We start from the raw sequence: 10,880 nt of genomic DNA on the forward strand, positions 1-10,880 counted from the left end.
CAATTTCATACACAAGTTACTTGGTTGACTAAAGCTTAATGAAAGTTTTAAGTAACTTGTTATTGCTCTTAACAACATTAACAATTTTTCAGGTGGAATAAAATAGGAAGGAAGATGACATATATAAAACAAAGGACTCATGATCAAAACAAAATGGAGGCTCCCTGTAAGACTGTTGTCTTTAGCTTTGCAGATATAGATATATTTTGCTTGTTGCTTTGGAAATGACTGAAGAAAAATTGGTTCTTTTAGTAAAAGTTGAGACAGTAGCAAAAGTCTTTGATTTACGGAGTACAAATGGGGATGAGGGTAGTTCAGACGTGTCAATTCTGCTGCTTTTTCGTTGTGTGTAAAAATAATGTGTGTTGTTTCATTTTTTTTTTTTTTTTTTTTTTTTTTTTTTTGACTACTGATAATTTTATTTTCATTTGAACATTTCACAGGCCATTTCTTTTGGATCTCACTAGTTTCTGAGGGTTACATTAGTGGTAACTACCTCATATTTGCTGTGTTGTGTCTGCTACAGTGTTACTGATCTGAAAACCTATTTCTCCAAAATAATGAAATGTATAGCTATATTGGTTTACATTTGTCAGTTCCCATGTCAGCCTCTCCAGCTCTAAAGATTCTATGAGCTGTCAGCCTGTTGTGTATCTAATGTTTGCAAGAGCTGGATTTCCTTCTACCACTATGTGTGAATCAGAAGCAACTGCTAACAAAAGGAAGATGACTGCCTTTTATTACTAAACCTCAATTAATGAATATGAATGTCATGGTAGAGGATAAAGTAGCCCAAAACCAGAAGTTTGTTTTAATTACATCATTCCTAAAACCAAACCTGAAATATATTAATTTTGGAAAATTTTGTGACAGTCACAATCTTAGAGAATTTTCATGCACAAAGCACCTATGCGCTGTGTCTTAAAACTTGTTTTGTGTTTATTGTATAAACAAAGAAAAACCCCCACTTCTTTAAATATCCATCCCAAATCAGAGTGAAGCAGAACCAAACCAAGTCCTATCTGCTATGAAGATGCCACATCTCTGAAGCAGAAATAAACTGTTGGAGAGTCAGATACCAAATACCACCTGATTTGTTCTAGAGTTTGTCACAGCTTAAGTGAGTACTGATTTCAGTGCTTCAGTTAATTTCATACTAGAAATAGGAAAACAATAGGATCCCAGCTTTTCTGTAGTTTTCCTTGAGTGTATGTCTTTACCCAGTTATGAGGGAAACAAAATATATTACAATGTTGAAAAGCATGGAAAGTAATGCAAAAAAAGTTTGCTTTGTAATTAAAGTTGCAATAGATCTTTAATGAACATATCTGTGTTTCATTCAGTTTTGGCCACTGCTTCTCGAGACAGTGAAATGAAGATTGAAAAGACAAAGAGAATTACAGAAGTGAGGGAAAGGAGGTTGACATACAAGGATAAATTGACAGGTATAGATTTCTGTGATTACACAAAATGAAAAATTAAAGAGCTGCTGTGATTTATTCTTTTTGGACTGTTACAAAATCAAGAATTAGAATTTATTATAGTTAAAGGGTGATGCTTTATTGCCAGAAAGTAATACGAAATGCTGATTTATAACCCAAATAGCCAGCATGTGTCATTTATAGATGTTTGTGGTAATTGAGAGGGAGGTGGTTTTATGCAAAGATTTTGTGTGGAATAAACTGCTGGAGTAAGAGATATATTTTTACCAAGCAAAATGATAGTAACAGGTATGTATATGTCTTGACTCATATTATTTCTTTAACAACAGTATTTTTCAGTATACCAGTCTGGGTTCTTATGTCATAAAATTACCCTTTATTTTCTGATTAAGTGGTTGGGCTTTGGAAAAATCTCATTTTCATTTTTCACTGTATTCAGTATTCTCATGAAATCAGATGAGATGCTAGACCATCTATATGCCAATTACCTAATCTGTAAATGGCTGTAATAATATTTATTCTAAAAGGTTTCCATTATTTACTTTTGCTAGTAGAATGTTTTCAGATACTCAGTTGGAAAATGCTAAAGAAAATAGAATTAGCAGTATTGTTTCTCCTTGAAATATCAAGTACAGGCATTGACAAAGGCAAGTTATTGATCTATCTAGCAAGAACCTGTAATAGCAAACTTCCATGTCTGTTTATATATTTAGCAGCATCTAATATTAGTAGAGTCAAATTTCTGTCAACATTTTTGTAACCGTAGCTGCTCTGAGTTCCAACTTGGCATTCAGAAAATTTGCACCATAAATGCACACTTTTGCACTACTTCTGAACTCTACCATGGAGTCCATTTCTAACACTGTCTGTGCAGATAGCTAATATGATGGTGACAGCCTTCATTCATTCCATCACCTTCTTTTACTCAGAATGCCTGCCAACATAGGTCTGTGCTAAATTATTTTCTTCTTTAATTTCATTAGTGTGGTTACAGTACTGGTGGATTTGGTGGTGTGTGATTAAAATGAGAACCACAAGATACTTAGGTGCCTAACTGCCATTGACTCAGAGTCGCTTGCCTAAATAAATACCTTCTGGAACTTATGCTACAGTAATTTGTAATTATGGATTAGGACTAATTGGTTTGGATTCCTGAATTCTTGAATCATCAACTAGAGATGTTTTAAATGGGCATCTTTTTCTCAGAGTGAATACTCGGCACTGTCTGAAAACTTTTTTTTCAAGGTATCTTCAGCTGGAGATGGAAATTGCTTCTCTCTTTTGAAAGCTTTGGTTGACAGCTGTTGTAATAAAACAGTCACCAATCCCCAATACTCTTTAGTATTTCAAAGGAGTGTTCCAAATGAGGGGGAGGTCTTTCCCCTTTCCCTTAATAAACACCCTTGTGAAACCATTTCTTTGTGACAATAAAAAAAAGAATAAAAGAAAAAAAAAAAAACAGAGTGCTTATCTGAGTTGTACATGCATTCTGTAATACAAGTAATTTTGATCTGATTGTTCAACAACCATGTTAAGTCTCTGGGAACTAGAGATGTCCTGCATCACATTATTTTTTATAGTAAGGAAGCAGATTAGAACTACTAAATGGGTTCTTTACAGACAAATACAATGTAAAGATGTAAAATATGTATAGTGGTTTCTATTGTTCCTTTTAAAAAGAAGATCTCAAGGCTTTTCTATGTATTACATACAGAAACAACTAGCTGTTTTAGAGCTGTAGGGATTAATTCCCCAATTACTCCATAAAAGGCTTAAAGAATGTGTGTATTCAAAATGTAAATGTGTAAAGGAGGCTGCCTATAGACAACCTGCAACCATTACCTTAGGAGATTAATATACATTATATTTTCTGTTCTTCAGCATAAAAATATGTTATCTCAGTACAATTCCCAACTCACATAATCTCTTCATTGCCTTTATATTCCCAGAATACATGTAGTCCAGAATCTTACTATAATTATATACGGTGACATATTTCTTTTCATGGGTAGCAGAATGAAATGCATGTCACCTGATGGTCTGTAGGCTGTAGCAGATCTGCTAACTGTGAGAAGCCACTGCCTATGGGTTGATTCACAGTGATCTTCTCACTTTGCTGAGAGTATGCCATGTGTGAATAACACTGCACTCTCTTGCCATGTTGCATCTAAACTGTTGTAATTCCACTACATCTTCTCTCCCAAAATACTGTGAAACAGTTAATGAAATGAAGAATAGTCGTTGTAGAAGGTGATGTTATATACTAGGATGAATCTAGTCTTTTCATTATTTTTTTTTTTTTTTTTTTTTTTACCAAATCCACTAGATTCCACTCAGGTTTTTGTATTTTTATTTCTTTTTTATGACTCTATATGTGTGTGCATGTATAATTTGTGTAGAAACTCAAACTGGGATACACCTACTGTTAGACTGCACATCTTCAGAAATGCAGGAACAGCTTTTTCCTTTCTAGTTTATTAAGACATTCAGTCATGAGCTGTTTTCCTGATTGTTATTACAGTGCCTGGCACACTGTGCCTATAATTAATATTAATGATTTCTAGTTTACACTCAGAACATAGCCTCCACTCTTCCCACAACAGAATAATAATTTATTGGTTTGATTTTCCTTGAAATATTATCCTGTTTCCAAGTCATATTCCCCTGAGAGCTCCAGCACTGAAGGTGCCAGTAGTGTGCAGATGCAGAGACCCAGGCAATTCAGTGTTAGCCTTTCAAACAACAGCTAAAATACTGGTTGCAGAAGTTCTACATCACATGTTCTGGGCTACAGAGATGCAGGAAGGTGCAGGAGGGTGTTGGGAGTGAAATGACTTGGAAGCCTCACATCATTCCTTATTCCACATAAGCTGCATACTAAATACTGTTGCTTTCACATTTTGGGAACAGCTTTTTACTACATGAGCCATGTGAGAAATGTTACCTAATTTAGAAAGTAGTAAAGCTCTTCTAAGTACTGTAGAAGTGATGATGATTAATGCAAGAGTTGTACTCAGCCCTTTAAATACTCTGTATAGCTTATTTCTTCCCCTGCTGTTCAGAGTAGAAAAGAAATATGCACGACTGAAAGCTATAGGAGGACTGGTCACGGTGAATGGTGCCTGTGTAGACTGTTCCTCTCTACTTTCTAACTCCCTAACTATTCTATAGGTGCATTAATGGCCACATTTAACAGGCTGCTGAGACGATATATTGCACTGAAAAACACTGAAGGAACACCTACAGTTAGTGGCATACTTGGTTCTAAGAAATGATGAAAATTTTCAGTAAAATGGGTGGTAGGACAATGCTTCTGAGACCAGCATTACCTTCTCTGGTGTGTATGGCCCCTGGCCCTGCCCTACTGGGTGATAAGGCTGCTGTCGTGTCTGTGGGAAGTAAGGTCATAGTATGAGATAAACATTCTTCCATGTATCTGAAGTAGTTCTATTAGTCCTACAGATTAAGAAGGAAAGAGTCACGCTATGCAGCAATACAGAAAATAATCTGAAGTCTTGCCTAGGATCCCTACGTGTTCTAAGTACAAAGCTTTGCAAGTGTATTTCTTACACCTGGAGGCATTAAACAAAAAAGCATTAGAGTGACAAACATATACATCAAACTATGTTATTTGGCTCTATTTTCCTTGATCTACTCAAGTAGTGCCATTTTATACTACCCCTCAAATGACTCCTTATACGTGCAGGTGTGATTTAGAATGTTTCTGTAATGCATTAAACACTTCCACTCATTTATTCCCCATCCTGCCTTCAAGCTAGTGTGTCTGTGTCCCACCATTTACCCTTACCCTTCTCATGGCAAGACCATCCATTCTCCAATCCCTCATTCATAGCACAGGCTTTGGGGTTTTTCTCTTCCCTTATTACCTTGTCACTAGCATGCTTGCCCACACTTCTGACACCGTGTTCCTGTTATTGACTGCCCTTCACTCGATGCCCCTCATTTTCCCTCTCCAGATATTTTGGGTGCTGCTCTTCCCCTGCGCTGCTGCTGCGTTCTTTCACAGAGCCTGCACTGTCGCTGCGCTGACACCGCATTGCCTCGGCAGTCCACGCTCACACGGGGCCGGGAAGCTCATTCTGCAGGAAGGTTCATGCCCACGTTTTCTTGTATCTCTTGTTCCTCCCATCCCGGCGGCCGCCGGGGTCCGCCCAGACCCGGTGCGTCCGCACAGCCCCGGTGGGTCCCGCCCAGCCCCGGTGAGTCCCGCCCGACTCCGGTGGGTCCCGCCCAGCTCTGGTGTGTCCGTCCAGCCCCGGTGGGTCCGTCCAGCCCCGTTGTGTCCCGCCCAGCCCCGGTGGGTCCGTCCAGCCCCGGTGGGTCCCGCGGGGATGCGGGACCCACGTGCGGGGGTGCGCCGGTAGCAGAGGGCCTCCCTCCGCCTTGGGACTGTCCAGGGTGCTGAACGCCGGCCGCAGGTCGCGCCCGCTTCAGCACGCACCCTTCCTTTCGTGACTCTGCTACCGGTATGAACGTCAAAGAAACACAATTATCTCCGAAAGCTAACTCCCAAATTTCCTGTTTAATATAGAGGAAAGTTATCAACCCGCTACGGTAAAGCATCAGGTATCTATCTAGTAAGAAATCTTAACAAAATGACGTGAGGGAAGAGAATAGTACTGCTATAAAATGAATCTGATGGCTTGTTTTTATCAATCAGGCTTGCTATTTTTGTCAGATACCAGCCTTTGATCTTATGACGATTCTTTAGGGGCATAATGGAAAAACTGAGAGCCAGATTGTAATTCTCCCATGACTATGATTCAGGAGTAACTGTATTGAAGTCAAATTAAACTAATGTGAAACAGATGTAAGTGGGTTCAGACAGAGAGTCAGTACTATGAAGCTTGAGTTAATACTTTTTTACTTTTTTACATGGCAGATCTTTTACTAAAAAAAAAAAAAAAAAAGCTACAATATACTATTACACTAATAATGCGCATGTACTTTTTCAGATAGGATAAAAAAGTGAGTTAACTACTTCACTGCAGTTCTTGATGGCCATACAAAGGATTGATATAACAGGTGTCTGAAAGCTGAAGTCTGGCTAATGAGAATGGTTACCAGAAAACTGAAGATGAAGAAGATGACTGCAAACTATGAACCAGGTACCCTCTCTCCTGTTCTGGCATTCAGAGGGTGGATGCTTAAAGTGGGCATAAGGATATGAACGATGTGTTAGGATATGAGAGGCAAGATCCATAGCATATTCTGTGTAGTGTCACTGACCAAAGGAAACTTCAGACAGGCTGTGGTAACACAAACAGGTCTGATCTGAGAAGATACCATCCTGGCAAAGTTACTAAAGTGTAGCTGCCCTAGGTAGACTCACTGATTTCATTGAAACCATTTCTGCCAATAAGTAAATTTTCTGTTGTGTGGGTTCATCCCTGAATGAATGAAGACACAGCACTGTATGCTACAACTTAAAAAGTGGTAAGAGACTTCATGCAGTAGAAGACAATAAAAAGAATAGGTTGCTTTTCCTTGCAGAGTACACAGTAGTCCCCTTCTTAGTTAACTTCTTGATGCCTAACTACACTACAGCTTCTGAAAACCATCTGAAAAAAAAGGTCTTCAGGTTATCCTAGATAAAAGGCTTTAAATATCCTCCTAGACAGAGGCTTCCTAGAGAATAAAGAAGTCATAAAAGGTTTCTACACTGGAACCTGTCCAATTTCATACTACTAAAGGATGGGTTAATAGAATCTAAAGATCAGGATGCCCTTCACTTGGGTTATTCTCTGGCTCTCTTGGTCTGAGCGTAAATAACAGCACTCCTGTGGGAATAAACTGACTGAAGAATGATCTTCACAATCAGAAATATCAGATTTCAAACAACCATATAGTTAATCATAAATTGAATTGTTATATACACAAATGAGCATATTGCAAAGTGATGACATAAAGACTTCCATCTAACTATGTCTCATCTCTTCAGTGCATCAAGACATGGAACATACAGGTAAAGATGATCTCTATCTACTATCAATGCATTTTTCCATTGCTGCTCACTGGATTTAAGTAGGTATAAGAACTATTTATTCATCTGTTCTGCTATGGCTTTCTTTGAGTTACATGAGAAGGGCTTCTAAATCACTCGTGCCATATGATCAATGAACAGTAACAGGGCAATTAGCATTTTATTTTTCTTTCAGTGAGATTTCTTGTAATAGAAAGCCTCTTGTCTATTGTGTTGTGACTGTCACAGGCCTAGTCCTATAAGGCACAGATCTTCAACTAACACCAACTCTGAGAACATTAAGTCTGAACGATGAGCCCTGAAAGAAAAGGAAGGAATTAGTCAGACCAGTTTGATAAACGGCTGATATAAAGCGAAGTCCTGAAAATTCTTATTTTTTTTTTTTTTTTTTCTTGGTGGTCTTTCATTTAAATATTAAACATTACTGAATCCACTTAGCTTATAAAAGTTGACAGAGTAACAGCTTGAAACACCATAGCTTCAAGGTACCAGTTCTCCCTATTGTGAGAATGTGACATCACTGAGGGGTGAAAGGCCTTTTATTTGCATAAGATAATAGTTGCGTTTCTATGCAACAGCTGTGCTGTCAGTGAAAGATGTGCTCATTGTGCCAAATCCATCTCTGGAGTAACCCCATTGATTTTAAATGAGTTACTTTGGGAATAAATTGACCCGCTAGGTAAAACTGCAGGTCTGAGGCATCAAAATAATTGAGCAAGGTTTCCATGATCATAACATGGTAAAAAATTGCTAAACATTACATGATGTCATGAATTTATGTACCTGATAGATCACAATTGATTTGTGACAAGATGTTTTTTTGCTAAAGCAAATGTTTATGTAGAGCTTACGGACACTTCTTGGGAACATGGGGCCATTAAGAGGATACAAGAAACAGGAATTATGGTATTGTGTCATTATTATCTACATAGTGTTACTGTAAGTCAAACAAATGAGCTGTCTCTCTAAGGTCAATTTAATAATGAAGGATTCAAATGGCCACATGAAAATTCCTGTTCTTTTGACAGTAACAATCGGGATGTGTTTCCACTGATGAACTATGTGAAACTTTCACCTCTAGTCTATAGACTTCCTGCATATGTTAACAGGAGTTTAATGCTGTTGGCCTTTCAGTGGCCTGTTTGAGTTTGGTGATCTTAGGTGAGTTTGCAATGGACCAATGTCTGTGGTACAATACCCACCTCATCAGTTAACTGCTGGTAGTTATGGCACAAACTCAAAATAGTGCTTGGGTTAGGGTGACACAACTGAGTAATATATGCCTATATGTTAGTTTTTCCCAGTAAGGTACAAGGAAGATGTCAGTAAACTGGAAACTGTTTTGAATGCTGAGGAAAAGTTATATACATGCATATATATGTTATATGTGTGTGTATAAATACATAAGTAGTTCTTTATTGATACATATTTGATGTGATCTTGTGGGGGTTCAGAAGCCTTCTTTGAGGCCTTTTTGGTTATTGGAATCATTAAAAGATTTCCTGACCATGATTCAAGGAATCACACAGCACAATTAGCAAAGCCTACGCTTACTTTTTTTTTTTTTTTCCATTCAGTTTGCAGAAGTAACAACAGGAATCCTGAAGCCTATTCAGAAAGCATCATGGTTTGCTTGCAGAGTAAATACCTTGTGCTCCTGATGTCATCATTGCAATCATCTCAAATTCAAGTCTGACTGAGCAGGCTCATTATCATTCTCACCATGTTCTCCCTTAGAGCAGCCTCTCCCGCCTCCTCCTGTACGGAACAAAACAAGAGCCACAGGGGTGCTTGGATTAGGCAAAGGAGAAACACCCAGCACCTCCCCCCAAGAAAACTTGCTGCATTACTTCCATCTAGTTTATTCAAACTACATACTGCTTTATGGGACCTTGCACACCACCACCAAGTGAAGGTGTGGATTCACAAGTACTGATTTCCTTTTTCTGTTTAGGGTTGAACAAAGACTGGGGACAAGCATGGATGTGTGTGTTTATTTAGGTTCTGAATGTGGATATGAAAAGAGTGTGCCAACCTCCACAGTAAGACTTTCCTGAGGAGAGCCACATATTTCAGGCTGTTTTTTTTCAGCAGGATAGATTTCTCCCTTTCATCTTACAAGGTTAGCTAACATCTGAGCAACAGATAGGAAAGCAAGACAGAGAGGGCAGTTGAGCAAAAATAAGTATAGGGGAAAAAGCAGGGGACAAATTGTCTTAAGCACCAGGTTTAGATCACAACCACATTCCCTGAAAATATGGACCTCAGGACTGTTTCTGATATGGTTCTCTGACCCATGACCCACATGAATTTGTGGATCTCTCTCCTAAACCATCCCCAGTGAATGATCCCCTTCACACAAGGAGTTGATTTTAATTGTGGAGGAGGCAGGACAGGGTTAACCTCCTGCAGGCCACCAGAGGGGCTGTTTTTTTTTTTTTCGTGGCTAAGGGAGTGGAACTGGAGACCTTTCTGGTGCTACCAGCTTTATTTTGGGGGTTTGAGGGAAGCCTGGAGCAGGAGGGAGAGGAGGGAAAATGCAGCCTTGAAAGCAGTGAGTGTCTGGTAATTGCATAAGGTAAAGCCAAGCGTCGTCCATTTCCCCGAAGCCCCCCGAGAGCTGAGGGGGGGTGGGGTGTGTGTGTGTGTGTGTGCTCCGAGAGGCCTCCAGCCTCCTTCCCAGCCCCCTGCCCCCTCCCCGCAGCCCGGCCCCATCCCTCAGCTCTGCGTGCCAGCCTTTGCCTTGACTCGAGGTGTCTGTCCCTGTCCACAGCGCGGAGAGGAGCGGGGACAGAAAGGGGAGCAAGAGTCTCCTGGCTTTCGGGGTGCGCGGTCCTGGTCCACCAGAGCCTGCGGGGGCTCGGAGGATCTCCTGCCCTTCCCCTCCCCCTGCGCTGCAGAGGCTCTGGATGCTGCCGTACTCCTGCCATGTGCTGCCGCCGCCGCTACTGCTGCGCGTAGCTTAGTGGAGCGTGTCTCCGGCTGCAAACTCCGCCGAAGAAGCCTGCATCCTCCTCCAGGGAAGGATACCCAGTAAGTACCAGCCGGGGCCTGCCCCCTCCCTAGGGCACCCCGCCACCGCCCCTTACAAAGGGACTCGCAGCATCTCCCCACCCCCTTTTTAAGCCAGCGCAGAGCGCGGCTCCGTGAATTCCCTCCAAAGCTATAGGGTGGCTCCCTCCTCCTCCTCCTCCTGTCCTCCTCCTCCTGTCCTCCTCCTCCTCCTTCTCCTCCTCCTGCTCCTGCTCTTGCTCCTGTCCTCCTCCTCCTCCTCCTCCTTCTCGGCTCTCCTCGGCGAGCCAGGCTGCTGCTGCATCCAGCCGGGGTGGTCCCCAGCCTCGCCCCGGCCATGCCGCTGCGGCTCACTCCCCGTGGCTGACCTTTGTTACCCCTCTAGTGCCCGGGGCTAAACTGAGGTGGGGTCATTTTGGGGG

At 40.9% G+C, this 10,880-nt stretch overlaps 1 protein-coding gene and 1 long non-coding RNA gene across 3 annotated transcripts in view; both read left to right on the forward strand.

Moving 5' to 3' along the window:
- The first annotated feature begins 1,309 nt into the window (after window positions 1-1,309).
- LOC113480847 lies at window positions 1,310-7,487 on the forward strand. Its single transcript, XR_003398545.1, has 3 exons — window positions 1,310-1,445; window positions 6,419-6,571; window positions 7,414-7,487. It is a non-coding gene; the product is annotated as an uncharacterized LOC113480847 (long non-coding RNA).
- A 2,421-nt stretch (window positions 7,488-9,908) lies between these two features.
- Window positions 9,909-10,880, forward strand: part of KCNK10 (potassium two pore domain channel subfamily K member 10) — a 66,589-nt gene continuing 65,617 nt past the window's right edge. The window contains exon 1 of one of the 2 annotated variants that reach the window (XM_026850051.1): window positions 9,909-10,479. The gene's annotated coding sequence lies outside the window, so the exon portion shown is untranslated. Of the gene's footprint in view, window positions 10,480-10,857; window positions 10,863-10,880 lie in introns of those variants that run through there. The other variant, XM_026850052.1, reaches the window with a different exon arrangement.

The sequence above is a fragment of the Athene cunicularia genome (assembly GCF_003259725.1).
Source record: "Athene cunicularia isolate RWA chromosome 5 unlocalized genomic scaffold, athCun1 chr5_part1, whole genome shotgun sequence".
Taxonomy (NCBI): Eukaryota; Metazoa; Chordata; class Aves; order Strigiformes; family Strigidae; genus Athene; species Athene cunicularia.